The sequence below is a fragment of the Linepithema humile genome, chromosome 3, assembly GCF_040581485.1.
Source record: "Linepithema humile isolate Giens D197 chromosome 3, Lhum_UNIL_v1.0, whole genome shotgun sequence".
Classification (NCBI taxonomy): Eukaryota; Metazoa; Arthropoda; class Insecta; order Hymenoptera; family Formicidae; genus Linepithema; species Linepithema humile.
Genome location: NC_090130.1, coordinates 5,042,616 through 5,064,783, shown reverse-complemented (window position 1 = coordinate 5,064,783; position 22,168 = coordinate 5,042,616). Strand labels below are relative to the sequence as shown.

Sequence of the window (22,168 nt, the reverse complement as noted above, 5' to 3'; positions counted from 1 at the left end):
AATAATAACTGGACATATCAATTTGCGCTTTGTAATGAGTACACGATAAAGTTGAGAGGAGGGCAAATCGAATTAGGCGAATAATTTACACGTTTAATGATCGATGCAGTATTTTACTTAAATTCCGCGATCGATGAACTTTCTAGTGTAATTACCAGTCGTGATACTTTTCGAGATTACGGTTAAAGCCGGCCAAATAGTATTGAATCGCGGAAGGATAAGAGGAAAGAGAGAAGAGTCGGGAAGATCGGAGTAGATGGCTGCTTCTATAAGAAAAGAGGGCCCGCTGATTTATACCGTGCTTTATGAGCGGCGTGCCTCTCGCCGATCGCAGTTTAAGTCTTGTTGCGGATCGGTGCGCCAAGCGGAGATGCCTAGCGAGTAATGTCAAGGGTGGCAGAGTTTTGCAATAGTTTCGCGAGTAATCCAAACACTGAAAATTACTTAAACTTTTTCTATCTAGACAACATTTTTATGCGTGCGCAATTTAAAGCGCTTTAAATAGGATTGATCTTTATTCAGACAAGTGGTGAGAATAATTTGAGAGTAAGTTGAATTGTGAGAAAATATTTTTTTTCCTGTTCGACAATTAAAAAAGTTTCGAGACCGGCCGACAACATAATAGCTTCCAAGAGTGGCTTGAGGGGAATGTCGTACGAATCGCGGAATAAATCCCATCAGATCCCGTGACGATTTTTCGCGAGCAGGTATGTTGATTGCGAGCAGCGATGCGCATAGAGAGCCGCGTGGATAGTTGAGCCGCTCGCATAGTTGCGCCGCTCCGGCTGCAGCTATGCGCCACTATAATACCGCGCGGCGCAACGCGCTTGAGCGACATCGGTTAAACGATGCTCAGGTGGGTGCGCAGGACATCGAGGGATCGCCGGCTTCGTTGCCGAGAAGAGAAAGATAAGCCGTGGACACGTGGGAAAATTACTGCGCGGCCACTCCGCCGATTCCTTATAGACCCGGTCGTCCATTGTGACTTCAAGATCGCATACCACTATTGATTTATTCTAAATCGCTTTTCGCCGCAGTTGCGCTTCGCGCCGGTACGCGCCGGTTATTTAAGATCAACCGACACGTGGAAAAAACCGGATAGCGCTTGGATGAGGAAGAGATAATTAAAATGATCGGAGTGAGATATTGGGGGATAAATAGAAAGATAAGAAAACGAAGCTTACCCCCCTACATGCCACGCAACCCTCGCTTTTCAGAGGCATGTATCTGCTTTTGGATCTTTTGTAACTGAATTGTTACTCTCGAACTATTCATTCTCGCGAATAACGTGGAAAATTCAATTATAACAATCAAATTAAACATCTATTGTTGTTTTCAATAAAAAATTTTCACTCTTCTCAAAGTCGCACCGTAAACTTGCTCGATTGGCATATTAAAATTTTTACGAGTATCGAGAGATGCGCATTGCTGCGCGTCGTAAAGCGAAGAATCATCGGAGTTTCTTGCGCTTTCTTTCCTTGCCTCTCCACCCCTGTCTCGCCTTTCTTCTGGTACTCCTGTCTTCCCCGGCGATGAATGGTGGACCATTTCTCCGGCTGGTTTACGAGCGAATTCCATTCCCTTTCTTCCACGTAGCGCGCGGATACAACACGCGGCCCTCCCGTTCTCGACAACGCGACGGTAGAAATGATGACAGCGGTAGCAATAGCGACGGTAATAGCGGCAGCTGGACGCGCGCGCGCGAGGACAAACGGATTCAGGAGGACCGCAGAACGAAGAAGGAGGCAGATATTCGCGACGCACGAAAACGAATGTTCAGGAACGCGCGCGAGCGAAAAACTGGTCGTGCCACCTACACGAGCGATACGGGGCCGCGCGGCGAGGTCAAGGGTCGGGCCCCACGAGCAGTAAACGCAATTTTTGCACGGCGACCGAATGCCAATGAAAACCGGGTTATTAATAAATCGACATAATCGCCGCGGTCGTCGGCGCTCGCAGACCGGAGAGCGCGAAAGGGCGAGGACCGAGCGCAGCCATTCTTGAGCTTTTATAACGCCGGTGGGAGGAATAAGTTAAAAATAAAATAAACAGACGAAGGTCAAGCGTCGCGACATTGCATTAATAAACTCCCCGGGCATCGCGCTTAAGGTTCACGGATTCTCCACCTCTTCCTTTTCCCTCAGTCTCTACTTCTCTTTCGCTCTGTCTCGCTCCTCCTTTCTCATCCTCTTTTTCTCGTCCGTCCATCGCCATCCGCCTCGATCCATCCGATATTTCTCTTTCTTCTTCAGTCGACGGTATTCTGCGCCTTTTGATCGTGGCAAGTGTTCAATTTTGCCGAGTCTTAACTCGCGGATTAAAAGAAGGGCGGTAGAGATTTTTTGTAAATACAGAAATACTCCTGCTGGGCGGATTATATGCGCGAATAACATTCCTCTTAAAAACTTCCGTAGTTCTGGTTGGTAAAAGAAGTTTTCTCTATTTCCTCATAACATATTGTAATTGGTAATATTTAGCAAAAGCTTTATATATCGTATAGATTGTACGCGGAATAACAATTTGGGAATATTTTAAATATTATGTGCAAAATTATTTCTCACGAAGAGAAGAAACTATTCGCTGTTAACAGCCGATATTAATCAATGTTATTATTCTTGAATTCGAGTCGTCAAATTGTCGCAAAACAATACAGCCAGGAAAATCGGAGACCACGCGCGCATTTCTCCTCTTCGGAGACGTGTCTCGGCCCTGTGCCGTACCGCGAAGGAACAGTATTCTGGATACACCGGCATCTAGATACTTCTTCGGCCAGCTTGAGGCCGGTATCTGAGCGTAGATCGGAATTCAGGTACACGGTAGCGCTACCTCGAGGCGCACAGCTCGTGAACACACCACCTCCGTCTCCGCCGAGGAGGAAGGGAAAAAGCATAAAGGACGAAGACAAGAAGTAGGAAAGACGCGGCGACGGGGCGAGAGATCGAGCGAGCGGGAGCGAGGTGGGAACCGCGGCGGCGGGAGAGAGACGCAGCGAGGAGTCAGCTTGCGAGAACGGCCGGCCGAGCCGCGCGGCGACTTCAGCCCCGCCGGCTCCGGCCGTCCGGTGATCTACCGTCCCGAGCCAAGCCCCTCATTAACGCCTTTGCTAAGAAATTACACGCAGTCGGTGGCAAACAAGAGCAAGAAGGTGTCGGCCGCGTTCGTTCCGATACACGAGAGACCGTCGCACTCCCCCGCCGCCTCGCCACCTCACCTCGCCGCTTCCGTCCCGCTTCTCGCGCGAGGTCCGGCACTTCGTGTACTTCCACCTTCGCCACGGTTCTCCTCCCATGCCGCGGAGCGTGCGAACCTCCGCAGCCAATTCGATCGAGATTCTGGTCCAGATAGCGCGCCCTCGTACGCGCCTGTACGAGCCTCCGTCTCGAGATCGCGCGAAATCCGAGCCCCGGGTCACCGATCGCACCCTTTCGGTCCGCAGCACCGATATTTACCGCTTTCGAGAGTTTTACGCTTCGGAGAGTCGAAATAAAATACGGTTAGGTCGTCGAACTGTGCGCAATTAATTACACAAATTTTCATTAAAGAATTAAAAATAGCAAACTAAGAATACTATATAATATATTGGAATAGTTTTATTTTTAACATTATATTTTTTATATATATAAAGAATTGTGACGCAATCATTGCGTTAAAATTCTGTGCGTTTTTTTGTTGTAAAACTTTGACTCATCTCTCTATACAGAAGAGATGAAATACACGATGATGAAATTCGTCTATCATGCAGTCGTACTAATCGATCGAAAGGCGGCTCTCTTCTCGTCAAACTAGACAACATTCAGAAACGTTTCTCGGCCGATCCCGCCCATATGAGCCGAGAGCTCGGAATACGTTCCACGCATCGCCAATCGTGAGACCAAAAAGTCATGAACTCGATCGTTGTACACGTTGAGACGTGTGTCGGCCGAATTCCTGTAGGGTTGCTCTGCCTGCGCTCCCCTCCGACCTCTCGTCCTCCGCGCTGATGCCTGGTGCCCGAACGTGGTCGGTGTTACGATCGAAATGACTGACGTACTGACGGGAAACATTGCGACCCCCCGCTGTCGAATGTCGTCGGCCGGATCGACCGAGTGACCGATGTGGGTGAATCTTTTTCAGCTCCGACCGTGGAGCGGCCGTGAGAGGCGAAGAAAGAGTCTTCGAGAGAAGAGCTAAACAGAATTTCTCGAAAGGCAGGAAGTCGCGGCTGAACGGATAAACAGATAGATTCATTTAACATGGCGCGTGGTCGGGAATAAGTTCTTCTAACGTTACAACCGCGCCATGTGCAGATATCTTTAGTACCAAGTTAATTCACGAATAATCTTCCTCGCGTCTTATGAGCCGCGAAACAAAGCAACATCTCTGAGAAACAATGTAGCCAAGTGACACCAGACTCGCGGAATAAGCTACGTAGCGATACATTTGAAATTACTTCCGCCATTCCGTTTGAACTCTGGCAATCCGTGCGAAATTCACGGGCATTCTCGACAATAAGTAACGGTTGTTACGAGCTAACGGTCGAACGTCAACGAGCTAACAGTGTAGAGCCGGCCGACGTCGTCTAGTCTGAGGGCCGATCAAAATTTTCACTCGGGCGATGCGCATAACTCGGTTGAGTTGTTGCATCCACCTACCCTGTCCGGGATGCCCATCATCGCGGCGCGGTGCCGGCCCGCGATGCACCTGGGATGACGGCTCTCTGCAAGATTGTAGATCCGTTAAACCAGGCGGAGAGAGAGAGAGAGAAACCGCGACTGGCGAGGAGACGTCGGGGCCGAGGCAAAAAGATACACACAGTTGAATCAACTCGCGCGTTTGTACTCGAGCGCACTTGTACGTGACTTCCGCTTCGTATCGAGAGTAACGTCGGCAAGTTTCGGAGGGGTCCGGTCGCGGGGTGAGGAAGAGACTGGGGGAGATCCGTCTCGCGTCTACTTTCTTCTACGCGCGCCGCGCGCGGTTTCTCGTTACGTCGCCGCGAAGGGGAGCACGCGCGTCTCACGAACGCGCGAGGCGCGACCGTGTAGGCGTGTAGAGAAGTAAGAGAATGTCTTCCCGCGCGCGTGTCTGCCAGATGTCTAAATGTTGATAAGCCTCGACGAGCGGCTAATAGCCGTTTAATAAGATTACGTCCCCGGGCGGACGGACTTGACGTGGCCGGAACACGGCTCTCGGGCCGGGCCCGTTTGCGTTCTTACGGCCCCGGTTTTATGGTCTCGCGGGTACATACATAGATTACGGCTGTACACGGCCGCCGTCCATGTTGCGATGTCGGTTACGTATGTACGCGAGCGCTAATGCGATCGTGTCACAGCGCGGCGCCGTTTTTCGTCGGAGCGAAAGGGGCGAGCTTGTGGGGGACGGACGGTGCATTAACGAAGGCATCGCCGCGCGTCGGTGTGCTTTTTCTCGGATAATTTTATAATAATTGAAAAGCATAATACTATTACAGCCGACGACGGATATCGTGCGATGCGATCGTGTAACCCGTTTCCCGACGATAATCACCCGCGCACGATGTTCGTGGCTAACAGACGACTTTTTGCATCCGGGTAGTTCCTGACATTGTTTATGAGGAATAATAATTACAAAACATAACGTTGTCGTAACGCCCCCGATATTATACATTGTGCTCGCTTGTAAGCCTGGATGAGTGTCGTGTTGCTATATTGAACGTCGTTACGTTGTACGACCGGTTCTACGCGCGATGCCGCGCGATTTATTGGTGCGTAATTCACCGTATTTTATTAGGTCAATTTAGTAATATAAGTGATTAGCGGCATAAATAATATCCGGCGTCAAGACGCTTTAAATAAGTCTACTCTTTTCCCACATGTCGGTGTCATAAACCCGTTCGCGTAACTTTATATGTGAAAATAGAGCTGGATAAAAATTATTTAATAGCTCACTTAACGCGATAAAAAAATATTAACATCGCTACATAACGCAATTTAATCAATAAAACCTTGCCATTAACCATATAATATGCTCATCTTATAGATGATATATATATCATTTTAATAAGATTAATCCGCCTATGAGTTGATACTTTGCTGTTGATGTATGTGTTGTAAAACGCGTATTTGCGCATAAAACACTGTAACATACCGGCTTAAAAATGCGAGGAGAAAATTTGCGATTTATCGCAAGGTTACTTGGTGACGTAGCTGGTAATGTGATAAAAGACATCGCAGAAAAAAGTCAAATGTCAGGCATTTTGCAGTAGATATCGGCCGTGATAATTTCGGAGGACACACGAAAGGCGCGTCCCGGGCCCGGGCTCGACATGGCCATTTGCATTCTGATTTCCACCGGTGAGCGGTTTCACGGGCAATATCGCGAAATTTATCGGGGTGCGGTTTGTGATGATATTTTACGCGACGGGGCCGGCGTGTGTGCGCGCGCGCACACCGCGGGGCCCACCCATGGCGGGGCCCCTCCGCTACCCTGTACATTTGGTGGTGCAGAAGGAGGGGTGGTCCGACTGACCGATCGACGGGAGGCGGAGGGAAAAACACCGCATAACCTCGCTATTATTCTGGTATTTATACCAGTGCGCCGCCGCTCTCACCCACCTAAATCTTCTTAATACGCGGCGGTTAGTGCACTTTATTAAACTCGGCGTGCTGGTGCACGCGTCTTCTCCCTTTCTCTCTTTCGTCTCCTTTTCTTCTGCAGCTGCCACCGGGATCAAGAAGGGATGCAAGCCGGGACGCTGAAGTATCGACTTCTTTGCATTCAAATCCAATAAAAGTCCAACTAGCACAGTGTTTCGATCCTCTCTCGAAATCGTCCTGACTATAATTATTTGTGTTTTAATTCTGCTGAAATTGTGATTTACGATTTTTATTTGGTTGCATTGTTTATGTTAATTGAGAAAATTATTAGTATGTTTTATAGCGATTACATTATTAATTGAATTGTAATGCAGAACATTGTTATGATTACTTAGAATTATTACCATTATTGCATAGTAGCTTTTTTATTGAAATTAGTTACAAAAATAATAAGAAAATAATTTCAACACACCAGTGAAATAATTACTAAAATTATTACATCGTGTTTTAATTAAACTAAAGCACATTGCTCCGTCATCATTAAAAAAAAAAAAAAAAAAAGCGATCCTCCTGGGTTATTCATTTGAGACAGGTTTCGCTCGCCCGACCGGTATATCTACTCCCCCGAATTAAATCTGCCTTCGAGGTCGAAATTCTGCGTGCTCCTGAGATTTTCGAGTCACCTCAGCGAAGTCGTCTCATTTGCATACGCGACCTGACCCGGAGTCACCCGAAAGAACGAAGCAGGCGAGGCGGCTTTGTAAGACAGTCGAGAGGAGAGACGCATCTTTCTGTCCCTCTCCCCCTTTGCCCCTTCGGCCTTGCGCCGGACCGCGTCGTAGCCTACCACGTAGATGATTGCCCCGTCCGAAATTTATACTCTCGCAAATTCCACAGAATCGTCGGCCGGGTCGGTTCCCGGCGTACGTTCGACAAAACGGTCGCGCGGCCAGCAGATTTATATAAAACTGTAATGCGGCATTGCGCGTGTAACGAGCAAAACCATAAGCCCTGCCTACCACGAGCGAGGTCGACGTTAAAGGGGGATTTTTATAGCGGCGGTCGCATCGGGGATCGTTATACTTGCCGGGATTTATAGATTTTGCCCGGCTCCCCGAGCCGAGCGCGTCCGGTAGTTTAGGGCGCTTTTAGGACGCCACGAGTAACGATCCTTTAAAATCCACCGTTTAACGACCGTTTTAAATTCGTGCATGCACGCCGCCCGGTACCTTCCTGCAAAATGTGTTTACTTATCGGGACTTTGGCGGCCGATTCGAGACTTATCGTCGGTTACATCGACGTTGAGTAATTACAGTCCATTTACACATAACGCGTTTTAACGGGATCCAAGTAATTAATTAACAAATTGGACACACAAATTTGCCAATAGGCATCCATTGAACAATCAAATGCTTGATTTCTTGAAGAAGATATTATTTTTAATGAGCAGCAGATATTAATAAGAGAGAGAAATATAAAAAAACTACTTTGAGCTTTGTCGATTAAGCTTAATTAACCGCTAAATTTATGAACTGAATTCCATTTATAAGATGTGAAAGAACATTTAGAAAACCTAGAATACTACTGCGGGGATGACAGACTAATCACTCATTAATTTGCGCATTATGGAAACATAAGATGCGTGCAATTCGCGGAATTTACGCATATTCCCAGGACGATCGTTTTACGATTGAATCACGCGAAGCGTGCGCTTCCTTATTTTCTGCGATCATTTCCTTCGATCGATGAATATCGAAGGGACGAGCAGGAACTCTTGGCGAAGGGATGCCTCGAGGAAGGGGATACACCAGCCGGCTGTAGGAAGAGAGCTCCGTCTCCGGGTAGGAGGAATAGGTAAGGCCACGTACGTGGAAGTCGAGTCAAGGCGGGTCGAGTAAGCACGAACGAGCGAAAGACAGCGTCGTAATCACATTACCGCGATTTTTTCGCGGCGACCGGCTATTAATTCCGCGGATGTACATGTATGCGCGCCGCGCCGAAGGAGAGAAGGCAGAAAGAGGAGGAAGAAGAAGAGGAGAGGAAGACGGGGGATAAGAACCAGAGGAACACGGAGAAGAAGGAGGAAAAGGGAGAGAAAGGCGCGAGGAGGGCAACCGGGGGGGGGGGAGACGGGCGAAGGAGGACGGGGAGGCGAGGGAGGCCGGTGAGAAGAAGAGGAGGAGGAGGAAGACGAAGACCCGGCGAGTATAGGCCTGAGACCCCACCTAAGCATCTGCGAGCAGCGCGGCCCCTAAGCATTGGTGTGCGGGTGTGGCGAATACGTGCCGGGGTCGACGGGTCGGACCCCGATAGACCCCTGGACCTCTTGGAACCTAGATCTTCGTGCCCGTGAACGCACGCAGCGCCGCGTATACGGGCGCACACTGGCGCGCATCGGTGTTCCCTGCAACCTATACGCACACGTGCTTGCGCGCACATATGTGTATGCATGCATATATGTACGCGCGAGAAGTACGAGCGTGCAGCGAGCGGACGGGCCGAGCACACGCACGCCTGAGCGGGTGGAGGATGAGCGCGAATAGGCATAGGCGTGGGAGAGTTCATTCAGCGGAGATAGTATCGCCGATTTTATTTCTAGGCGGATATATCCGTGCCCGTTAACCAAGCACGGGGAGAGAGAAGGAGGGAGGGAGGGAAGGGGTGGATTGGGGGACGACGAGGGACGACCAAACGGGATACGCTCGTAAGCGATGCGCGCGCGATACATCGCGGTACCGGCGAACCGCGCGCCGGTACCGCGGGATTTAAATTAGAGAGATAATTTTCTATTAGTTGCGCGTGATAAACGCGCCGTCGTTATTTCTTTCGACGGTGATACCGCGCCGTTTCTTCGGCTTTTTTCCCTCCTCACGGCCGTGCCGATTGCCCGAGGCTCGTTACGTCGATCCGTGGGCGAGGGAGTTAATTCTTCCACGATGGTGTGCGGCGAAAGATTGGACACCTGTTGTAAACAATCACCTATAATTCAACGCGATTACGCGTATCTTGTCAGCGGTAAATTTTCTGCAAATGAAAACGCAAACAATCGACGAAGTTTCAATATTTATTGTATCTCACACATGGCGAAGACATGATTTCTGCAGGAGATATTATTCATGAAAATCAAGTTGTTTTATGCCGATTGAAGTATAGATAATTTTATTTAAACATTTTGATAAATTGATACTAAATTATACAATAGAAAAGTGAATCACATAATGCGTAATTGCTTCTAAATAATAAGCATATAAACTTACATATAAATCCATACCTCGACACCTATAATAATCTCACTTATAAGTAAGAAAAAATATAAGTAGAAATTCCTACACTTTGATTCGCATTAAGCTTATATAAGTTTTAATAAATTTTAGTTCGCAGGATGATCTATTGAATTAAGTTTATCTCTCAAAAAGATTGGTAATTTCCGTAATTCTGACCCGACAAATTTTTCTCCGCGAGGAAACTGCCCGAGTACTTCCCGCATCACGACACGTAGACTTTCTCTTTCTCTGAAAAATCGTGACTTCGGATGCAATCGCCGCAGGTATGTACGTAAACTGTTACAACGATATTTTAATAATGAAAGAAAACTCGACGCGCTATTGCCTTGCGAAAACGCGAACTCTCACAGAAGTCGCAAATAGCACACGTAGCTAACACGTTAATGCCGCGAAGCTCTGATTCACGTCGCTCACGGGATCAATCATCAGACGCGTCGATAATCGATAATACGTAACCGCGGCGCTGCCGCAGTGTGGAAACAAAATAACCCGCGGCGGCGTCATCGTACTCGCCGACTACGGGAACGGGAAAGTGAGTAGACGGGACGGGAAAGACGGGAAACGGCGAAACGCGAGCCAGCTTTGCGTTCGCCGCGTATTCAATCCGCACGATTCTGCCTAAATTATGCGTAGATACGCGAGAACGCAGCGGCGGATCATTTATTGTCCGCGCGAATCTCACGAGGCCGCGCGCGCTTTTCGCGACCGGACAAAACATTCGCGATGGCTCTCTCGGCGCCCTTACGTCTCGGACTCTTAATAGTATTGGAATTGCTAGTTAGACGCATAATCGAGTTACAACTTTTACCGCGAGTGATGAAGGTGGATGCCACGGCCGCGCGGCGTTTGTCCGTTCATTCGTTCATTCGTTCGTTCGTTCGTTCGTTCGTTCGTTCGTTCGTTCGTTCGTTCGTTCGTTCGTTCGTTCGTTCGTTCGTTCGTTCGTTCGTTCGTTCGTTCGTTCGTTCGTTCGTTCGTTCGTTCGTTCGTTCGTTCGCTCGCTCGCTCGCGCGTCCGATCATGCGAACGCTCGCCGCGTCGGCTAATGAAAACGAAACCCCCCTTCAAGAGGCCCTTCGAAACAGCTCCTTCCGGGGGAAGATACAGCTCCCTCGCTTCCTCGCGTTCTCTTATATCACCGCCGCTTCGTTTCCTCACGGGCGGCTACTGTGAGAAGCTATTTGTTCTCCCCTGCAATTTTCCGCCTGCCACTTTCGCGTAGCACCGCGGCGCTTCGTCCGCCGTGCGCGGTAATCGATTAATCGAGTTATGTCAATTATCCGTGATAATTTTAATTCTTAAGAACAAACATTTTTGTCGCGAAAAATTTATAATAGAAGAAAGTTTCAAGTGTGAGAAAACGTCTACATATTTACTTTATTCTAACAATGTATAGAGAGTAAGACGAAACATTCGGTAATCGAAACAAGAGGAATGTCAGCTGCGTGTGAAAGAATAGAACAACAGCTCATAACGTATACGTTAGATATATCTTCTTTCTCAATCGTTATCTAGCTTCGCTGATTACGAGCGCGTTGTCGAAAGAGGAATTCTATGTCCGTACGTAAAAGTGCACCCATCAACCACGATACCGATTCGTTAGAATATAAGCACGTAAGCGATCTTTAACCTCCGCAAGAATCATCGTCCACAGGACGACATGACGGCGAGGCTATCGCGCGACTCTTTGTGGCGGCTCCTCGGAACGCGTCCGCTCTTCTCGCGCGCCACTCCAAAAAAAGAAAAGACCGGCGAACGACACCGATCGTAGTCGAGCATGGACAATGCTTCATTAGAGCATTGTCGGTGCACAATATCACACAATTAGCCCGCTCGGCCGTTCCGAGCTTTTAAAAGGTCTCGCGCGGCGATCCCACCACCGTCCGGCATCACCACTACGATCAGACGATCGGGCATCGATCGACGCGATCCCCTCGATCGCGCTCGGTTACGTGGCAGCATTATGTGCCTCGGCATAATGCTCTTCTTTATGCCCGCGCCTCTTACCGCTAAAACGTCCGTGGCGTCTCTCGGGCATTAGCGCGTGTGAGGTCACAGAGCTACATTTTAAATCGAAAGCACCTCGTAACGTAGAATTATATTAACCCTTCGTCCGCTGGAAATGTGTGAAGGAAGAAATTCGATCGGGATGCATTAAGGAGATGAAACATAAGATGCAGCAAAACATTTATTCCAATTTTTCATACATTTACATTCTTTTTTTATTCTCTCGACTTACAATTCAGTTACAACGGAGCCGTGTACTTGTCGGACGCGTATCTGAGGATTGAAATTGCGTACAAATAATTACATAATGAGATAGCCGAGAAATCTCTTCCATTTTATTTCGAACAGGATGTTTCATCATGCGCGCGTCGTGCAGAATTAGGAGTAACGTCAATTCGTCATGGCGATCGGAAAGAAAGAGTTTCGCACAAGTCCCGCAATTATTATCTCTTACAACAGTCTTTTATGACACGAAATCGCACGAAACGGGCTGATCCCGGTGTCGAGCCAAACGAAATCACAATTCCCTCGTCCGTAAGGTTCAACGCACACGGAACGCGCAAATTTTTGATATCGCGCGAGGAATCCTCGAGGAATCGTCCCGTTAGCGAGGCGACGCGCCTTGCGTACATCTACGCGCCGCGCTAGCGACCGATAACCAATCGTGTAATAACTCTCGCGTAATTAGGGAACGGCACGAAGCGTGCATTAATCACCATCGAATTGATTTGTTACCACGTTAAAAGGCGACTTTCGTGGGAGAAAGGTGGACGTGCGGACGAGAAGCACCGGGGAGAAAAGAGGGAGAGAAGACTCGAGATGGATGAAGAGACGACGGGCTCGCGCGAGAAAACTCGCACGCTCGTACAAGCGAAGCGACGGACGTGCGCGCGCGCGCGCGCGCAGAGAAACGAAATCGCGAGATTAGTAAGAGAATCGTATCTTTCGATGTAATAAACCAATTCTCCGCTTCCTCCCCGCTGCCCTCCGCCACACTTATCCACCCACCACTCGTTCCGGGAAGACACCGTCCGGCCGGGTTGCAAGCAACCCTTCCCTAATTGGACCGCATTCCACGTGGAGTCGCTCTCACACGTATGTGTGCATGCTTTACCGGAATTTTCATTAGCGCGGCACTTCGTCGTGACGGAAGGTCCTCGATACGTGGTGTACCTACGCCGGCCAACACCGATACACACGCGGCCGTGACTGTAAGTTATGCCCGAGTAAAGAATCCGCCGCGCAGCGAGTGAATTACTATCATAGCGCGAGGGTTGCCGCGGCGCAGTTCCGCGATGACTGCTTCCCACTGCTGTCTTTGATGAGCGTTGGCGAATATATCGCAGCGAGAGAGTCTTATGAGCCTTTGATCCTCGTGCGGGATGCATTAGCACCGCGCGCGGATAGCCGGATAATTTATACAAGTCTATATGGGAAACTCTGGCTAATCATTTTCATGATAAACCTCCAATTATTGCTGGCGCCTTTTGTACAACCGCGGAGCGAATTTATTCGAATTTCCTTATTATCGGCGTAATATAAATAATAAAGGCTCGCAACGCGATTATTTCGCTTCCTGTTCCGCGATTCGCAACAGTCAGTCAGTCAATTCGCGGCAATCGTTCCTTTGACCTCTCGGTCCACGGAGCGATCGACAGAGAGGAAGACGTCAGCGAGGTCGACGGGTAGGCGCGATGATGATCCAACGAGATCAGGAGCGGAGTAGAGTTCCTCGAAGCTATTAACGCGAACCGTGATTCATGATGGTAGAGTCGGTTCATCGCGGACGGCGAGCCGGACGCGCCGGTGCTCGAAAGCTTTTAAACGATCACCGGGGAAAGAGGAGACGCGGTGAACCTGTCCGTCACGTCGCGGCCGGAGATGAGCAGCACCCACTTCTTCGGAGCTGTTCTTCGGGGCATGCCGCGGACCCCGGTGGGAGGTGAGAGGTTAGGCAAACACGGGGCCTTATCTGATGGCCCGTCAGCGGGCGCTCTCCGGCCCTTCTGCGGCCCACTCTCTGCTCTACCATGCAACGCGCTGCCGTGGAGAGGTAGACGAAAAGTGGAGCCTTCGAGAAGCGGCTCGCTCTCGGCGCCGTATCCCTTTCGTTTTGATAGATTCAATTTCGGGCCACCTGATGTCTCTCGCTCACTGCAGGTCGGCAGCTTCGCAATTCGCCCATTTCTTCATCGCGGAGATCAATTACTTAGCGCGAATATTAGCCGAGCGTCTGGCGCGACTTGAAAACTGTACATTTCATACGCACCGAGAGAATATATTCGAATTTTTAATAAATTATCCAAGTGATTAATAAAAGGAACGTGATAATATTGACACGATTATGCTCGGTTTTCAATGCAATCTTACGAGGAGACATGCGCAATGCGTTATTAGTAGCGTTATTAGTATAAATTTTTAAGATTGATGAAACACGTCCGATAAATATCGGCAAACCTGTAAGATAACAGTTATGCATGTAGCCTTAATCTCTCCGGGATAAAGTTAAAATTTATAGTGTTTGCATCTTCCTTCGACCCTTGCGCGCACTTACATTATCAGGAGTAAATAATTTGTTCATAAGACGTCGACGCGCGCGCTGCATCGAGCATAATTTCCAGTAAATGTATGCACTGCGAGAGAGTGAGAGATACCGTAGAGGAGAGGCCCGTACAAAGTTATGTAAGGTCAAAGAGTAAAAACGATATCTCATCCGTTTTAATAGAGTTGGTCTCTCGCATGTGTTTTAAGAGGCCCACGAGGATCGGAGATCTGGACCGCTCGAAGAGGAATTTGTGGCTCGTGAGAGCACATCGTTCCTCGCACGATAAAGGGCGCGCGTCTTCTTTCGACAGGTATATCTACCTGCCAGCACGCCCCTCGCGCGGACGGAACGGTCGCGCCGCTTCGTCCATCAGTGTTCTCGCTTGAACATGAAATCATTTTGCATGCTGCAATGTAATATACGTGAACATTTCTTACGTATGGAAACAACAAAAATAATTTTTCTGTAGGTCATACATATTTCTTTCAATTCAAGTTGATAAATTACGACTTAATGAAAAATGCATTAGTGATAGTAATTATTACTTGCATGAAAATTACTGTCTATCTTGTGGCTTCAAAATCTGAAATAATTCTTTTAACGACACTTCATTCGATTATGCATCGTTTAATCATCGTACCGTTTTTAAAAGGGCCAGCTCTTAAAAATAATCACTCCTTTTTGTTTTTATATTTTTTTACGACGCTTTCACGATAAAGTAAACACACTGAAACACTAAGCAGAGAATAATCACGGCGAGCGTTCCAGAGACGTCACGTTTGGTAGGCCGCGACCGTCTCTGGTGGCGAGACAAAGTCTTTTACCGTAAATCGTCGCGGTATCGTAATTGAGACGACTCTATCGGGAGTCTCTACTGCCCGGCACCACGAAGAAGTATCCCATCTACCTTCCAGCGCGTACGTCCCGCTACGCCGGTGACTTACTAACGCAGAGACGTTACCTCCCGTACACGTAGCGCGGCCTTCGGGAATGCATTAACAAATTAATCCCGTCCGCTATCTCGCTCCCTCCGCCTTCTCGTGTTCAGCCGCGATACAAGCAGCCCCGGCAGTCGTCCGGGCAGAAATTCCGGGAAGCCGTATCCCGCTCCGCGTCGACGAAATTTACGCGTGCCGCATAAATACGCGATGTGATCATCGCGCGGGGCTGATTCAAGGGGTGTGTGTGTTGGCATTCCCGCCTTAAGACAAGCGACCGGTGCCGATTTAGGATCCAATCGGCCGAGTTTATGCGAGCTTCGCAGCTGGGCGCACGGCCGGTCTTATTTCACGGCAATGTTATTACGTGAGCGGGGCCCTCGCTACGCGGCCCGTACGCGCGTGTACGGGCCTTACGTGCTGCGACGCGTATCCTACGTTCCGCGGAGTTCACAGGGTGTCTCGGAAACGTGGGAGAGTATCCATCGGCGAAACGCTCCTCTTGACATCGGGACAAATCGAATCTTTTATTATCGCGCCTCATCGTATGTCGATCGTTTCTGGATAAAACGGTATTTTTTATAACTCGCAAATAATTGCCGTACTTGATGATTCCTATTTGTGTAACGATACACAATATCCGGAGAAGTAATTTTTATATGTCTTATTTTCTCACTGTAATATTTTTCAAAATTTTTTGTGATCGTTTTGATGATAAAAAAAAACCGCTCTTGATGGATCGTTATATAAAACGATGTTAGAGCTTGATCGAATCCGCGTCGGGACACCCCGTAGACCTCTGCGATGGTGCTGGCCAGCGTCTACGCTCGAAGATAGGCTTGTTCGGTAATTAGGCGGTCGGAAACAGGCTGCGGGGGGTCCGTTTTGCCTCGAGCAGGATCGCGTGGGCGTGCGCTACGTGAGCTTAAAATGTTGCCGGCGAAATTGACGACGACTCTCTAATTAGGCATGCGACCGAATAATTTTGCAGACCCCCGATAGTTTTCTCACCTTTCCTGCGGTTCTTCATCGCCGCTCCGGCCCGGAAAGCTTCCTTGCTTCGGCAATAAATAAGCAAGCTATAAGTACAATCCGTGTTTTTTTTAATTGGTATTGTGCGCAGCGTGTACGCCTCGAGATGTATGATTTTTTAATCGGCGCAATTTAAAGATAACACTCGCCTTACTCAGAATGCAATTAAATGTAGATATCTCATTACTCGGAATCGGTATTTAATCATTCAATTATCTTTAACGTCTATCTGAAATCGCGTAAAAACATGTTATGAAGGTTCCGATTGCGGACTTTTCTCCGCGCTTTGCGCTTACAACGTACGTCGGTAGCGTTACGGCGGAAGGACAGTCGCAGCTCCTTGCGATGTATCATAGGACGGAAACGAGAATAGACTCCCGGCGTATCATCGCGGCGAGAGAAGGCGTCCCTGCGCTGCGCCCACGCGCATCGCGAGCGCGTCCCTCGTATGAAGACATAAATCAAGCGCTTTCGTGGACGATGCTCGCAATTACACACGCGTAAGCGTAACGTAATATATAATGACGCACGCACGGCGGTATGTACCGGAGCTCGTTATAATATACGCTTCGTTTCCGAGCGAATCTCTCGCGCTGCCCCCCCCCTCCCTTCCCCTCTCTATCTCTCGCATGCGAGACAACCAATACTAGTGTGGGAGTCGTGCCAATTTGCCCGGTATTTGGACCGCCCTTTTACATAACGAGATGCCCTTTCACCTTCCCGAGACGAACGATCGAGTTCACTCCCGCAGCCGCCGTCTTTCGACGGCCCTACGATATCTCGCGGCATGATCGGTGAAAGATCGCCGCACTTTACGCGCAAAGAGCGTGTATCGCTCGCTTTTCTAACTTTACTTTTCTTTCGTAAAATAAATATAGCGATTTCTGTAAGGAAGAAAAATTAATGCCTAATTCTAATGTTACGATAAAAATTTATCATCGGGTTTCAATGCAGAAATTTAGAAACTTGAAGAAAGATGAATATTTGCAACTATTGCGAGGGAGCTCGTCGATTGCTAAAAAAAAAATAGCGGAATGTACATCGTTTCAACCGTGGATCGAAACAATCAATCGTGAGCAATTTTCTCAAATGCTTTTATTTCCCGATCGGGTAATCCAGTTTAACGTTATATATCAGCAGTAATTTCATCCGACTTCCCGTAGCGTGGATTATCTAACGCTGTTGCTATCTCGCGATAAAATCTGGTCCATCGTAGATCATCGGTGAAACCTCAATAATAGCTTCAAGAGAGATAGTTCTGCCTTCTTATCGCATTCAGACTTTCGTCCTGACGTTTGCGAGGTTTGCTCTCGACGAAAGGTCCGACACGCTCGTGCCGATAAATCATTCCACGATCCGATCGATCTCGCCGTTCGTGCGCCGTTCACGGGAAAACGATACTGTTCGACAATAAGACCTTATACAGTCCAGAACGCCATTCTATTACATTAGCGCAATAAGTTGCCTTCTTATTAAATACAATATCTTCTAATAGCCGAATTTTTTATCAAGATTACATTACTATTAGCATCGTGGTGAAATTTTAAAAATTAAACTTAACATAGGTAGCGAGCGTGTACAGAGAGAACGGCGTTCGCGGATGTACGCAGATGTTTGCCCTGCTTTAAGGTGCCCGCTGTCGTCGAAGACAGTCAACGTTTGCTCGGCAATTATGTAACCCCGTCAAACTGTTTCACCAAACAGTCGAAGACGGCGGCGTTCACACGACTCTGTACCGCGCCGGACGGCGACAAAAGCCGGCCCGTTACAGATCACCTGCCGCTTGTGTTTGACTATCTCACGATGGTGCGATAAGAAGAGAGACCTCGCGCAAATGTCTCTCGCCACCCCTGCCGCTCTGTCCGGTTTTGCGGAAAAGAAAAGAAGCGTTTGATTATTTGCGGCCTCTCGCGCGAAAGTTATTAACCGTCAATTATCGGACTCGCCTACGCAGTTTCGTACGAAACTAGAAATTGCTTACGCTAATATTTGCATTGTTACTCTTACAATTATGTTCCTTTTGGTCTCGTTGTTCCGTTCGGACGATTATTTGACGAATTTCTGACCGATCCATCGAATACCATTTTGACTAGTGTATCGCCGCCTTTCTCACGATTATCTAAAATCAATTCGCTTCCGCGCGGTCGCGTGATCAGCGGTCGTATCGCGGCGAGCGGCCGCGAGTATCCTGGCAATCTCGAATGGATCGAGATACTTTCACGGCGAGCGTTATGGTTCACGTCATTTGACAAAAGCGGCGCGCCTTTCCGGGTTCGCACGAATCTTAGCTCCCGGGGCCGGTCGAGCAGTTAACAACAAATTATATCAATTTGTTAGTCGCGCGAGAGCGAACGGCCGTGGTTTTGCGGGGGTGGCGCGTTGCATGCGTGTTCCAGGGCCATAGATCAAGTCCGGGCCGGGTTGGCAAAGGCGTGGAAGAAAAAGGAGCAGGCGAGCGATGCTGGCCGGCGGGAGAGGCGTCCGGGATCGAAAAGCGCTCGCAAAAAGGAAAGTGGTGCACCAAACTGATGGGCCCGTCGATGCGCGAGTGGCGCCGTAACATATTGCCTCGTTTACGCGTCTAATAACGCGGCGTAACAACGGCTCTCCCATCCCGCGCCGCGGCCAATCGATGTCCGATATGTCGACGGCTAAAAAATCGTATCGATTTGTCCTGTCAGAATTAGTCTGTACATTTTTAGCGATCCCGCGACCGTTCCGTCCATCCATCAGACTCGGATCGTACTATCCCGACGGTCCTTTACCATTTTTCTCATCGGGCCTAGTTACGAGCGTGAAAAATGACGACCGCTCCATCACGCCGGCTAATTTCAGGCGCGACAGTGATCGAAGCGTATTCGTGTTATCTGTCAGCGGATGAATAAGCCCGGAAGAGACCACTTTGTTGCGTTATTACGTCTCGAAGCGGGCAGAAATCGGCAGGAGCGAAGACGGAATAGCCGACGGTGTGGAGGAGCAACGAGGATCGCGAGAGGAAGGCGGACGAACGAAAAAGGGGAATAAGAGTGCGCGTTCGAGTTGCGCTCGAAGGGGCGGAGGTGCGTTAAGTCGAGAAATATGACGACGAAATAGATCGCAGGTGCGTGGGTGCCCGTGAAACCGGCCACGGCGGCGGAGCGGAGGTGTTACAAAATATGAAATTGAGTCCATTTGTTCCAGTGGCCTGTGCGAGAGTCCGGGACCGCGCTGTGTGCCGCAGGGAACCCTGCGTTTGGGTTCTCTGCGCATTTCGCCATCCCTCTTGCTTCTCTCGCTTTTTCCCGCCGTAAAACACGGCGAGAAAGAGAAAGAGAGAAGGTGGGGAGGGGGGAGTCCTCAGCTCTCGATACCATAAATCCTTCGAGGTGTTAATATGTTCACACACTCGGCGGCTCTTTCGAGCATCGCACCCATCGGATCTGACCCCCACGTGGAGATTCATTCCAAGACCTCTCCTCCGTGGCCTTTGTCCTTGCGATATACCTATCTTATTTGTCTTGCTCTCGGAAAGTCAAGGCTTAAGCGCGGCGTGCAAATGAGCGTAGACAAAAAATCACCGTATTCTGTAATTAGGAATAGGCCATTTTTTTTAGTCACTTTCGTATACACTTGTAGCGTTAAAATGTGATATCAATATTAATATCTGATTTAAAAAAATAGCAAAAGGTATACTCTGATATTAATAATCCATTTATGAAAGAAGATGGAACATATTTTATTATTTCTGAAATGTTTTTTATGAACTTTTTTTTTTTTGGTGAAGCATGATAAAAATAAAAATGTCGATAAATATTGCATATTTTCAAGACGGCACGTGCGTTCATGAAACACTCGCTTTTCGAAGATGAGTCCCTCTCTGCCCTCTGCTTTATCTCCCTTTCGCACTCGTTCGGGCGATGCTTTGGAATTTTCGCAACGCGCCGTGAAACATAATAATTAGTTCCAGTTTAGCGAGGTAATGAGTGCCGGGCTCCATTACCGGTGCCTCATAATTGTAACCAAACCCCTATTAAAATCGACCTTATAAACGTGTGCCCCGCACCCTGCTCCGTCGCCCCTCCTCGCAGCGATGCTCTGGACCAACTGCGCAGGTCGGGCAACACTATCTTCGTTGAATCGCATATCCTCTCTCGCGCGCGCCGTGCAACGCGGATAACACCCTATAATTTCCGACATACTATACCGCCGCGGCGTTATCCGAGCGATCCCCACGAATCATCGACCGATCGTCCGGTTTCACTAGATTCCAAGATGGGATTTCAAGTGGGCGCGTCGATGAAATACGGCTGTTTTCGCCAAGTTTTGGATTTATGGTCAAATCGGAACCGAAGAAAAAAATTAATAATCCAATTTTTTAATTAAAAATTTCGTGATCGCATTAATTATCAATTAATAATTAATTGCCAGTTTTTTATGTAGAGGAAGAGCACAGATATTTCTTTCATTAATACGCTTTATTTAATTCTAAGTGAATTTTACTAGAATTTTACACTTTAAGTCTCATCAAGACTTTCATCAAATTTTCTATTTTTATTAAAAGACAATTGAAAATGCCGTTCATGGAAGACTTGACGAGTTTGAAATGTTTCATGTACACTGGAAAAATACTATATAAATAACAATAGTAGATTTAGCACGATATCGCGAATCGTTCGTGATCCACGGTCATCAGCAATTATCGTTAACGGTATCTAATGATATTTATTACGCTCGTGCTTCGCGGCGATTATTCGAAAAGGCACGGATGAAAATTTACGAGCGTGAAAGCGCGCGACGGTGATAACGAGAAATTTTGAGACGAATATGAGTTACGAGGTTTGGCGCGCGTCGCAACAAGGGCGATAAATTCGTCGACGAGCAATTCGACGCTTGAGTTCATTTGGTAACGGAGGTTTGTTTTTGCTCCACGCCGCTCCGCTCCGCTCGAATCCGCTCGCGTACGCCGGCCACTAACTCTCACGACTTATGAGTTAGTGCTCTGGGAGAGGCACGCCGGGGCCGTCAAAGATTTAGTGCCGGCCGTTAACGGTCCCCGGCGATTTGCATGAGCGAGTCGCGCGTGCGAGGATACTCGCGAATTCGCGCAAATTTCATTTCGCCTTCCGCCGCGCCGACCCCTCAGTCTTACGGAGTCAACGTCTCCCCCCCCCCCCTCTCCCTCCTCCGGCCGCGACTTTTCCGAAAGTACATACTTCGCATGACAGAACTAGCCTATTATTTACGATTATTACACAAATTATTATAATTTCTAAATTTCAGCAAATTTAATCTGCTTGACGAATTACTGTTATTATTCGAGCTGCTGAAACGTGCCTGCACCATGTTCTTCATTCCATTATGTACTTGTGGGTTTTGACGCGCCAAACGACTGATCCGCCGCCTTATCTCACAACACTATCTTATAATACGCGGATAGCGCGTTTCACCGCGCGGTGAAACGAAGCGACGTGCGTGTAGACGGCGGGAATCCGACTCTTATAATTTATACGCGATATCGCGGGACATAAATTAATACCAGGCGCGGTGGGTACGATGGGCGCGCGTTCCTGGGACGGATGGGAGATCGGATCGAAAGCTCGCGCTCGCATCGGGAATCGTCAAGCTACGAACGGCGATATCTATGCGCGGACTATTCGTCGGCTTTCGTGCTAAAGACCCATCGGTTTACACCGACGATCAATTATTGTCCCCCTCTGTCGAGCCGGCGATCCTCGCGGACGCTCATTTTCGCGGAGCCGCGCGGCCGATTTGACGAGCTCTCCATGTCGAAACGATGGCCGACGCCGTCGAGTGAAGCGGCCGATGCGA

The 22,168-nt window shown here is 48.5% G+C and overlaps 1 protein-coding gene across 1 annotated transcript in view; it reads left to right on the top strand.

Moving 5' to 3' along the window:
- The window catches only part of LOC105676431 (nuclear hormone receptor family member nhr-85-like), a 149,087-nt gene that overhangs the window by 8,002 nt on the left and 118,917 nt on the right, over positions 1 to 22,168 (top strand). The gene's annotated exons all lie outside the window — the stretch shown is intronic.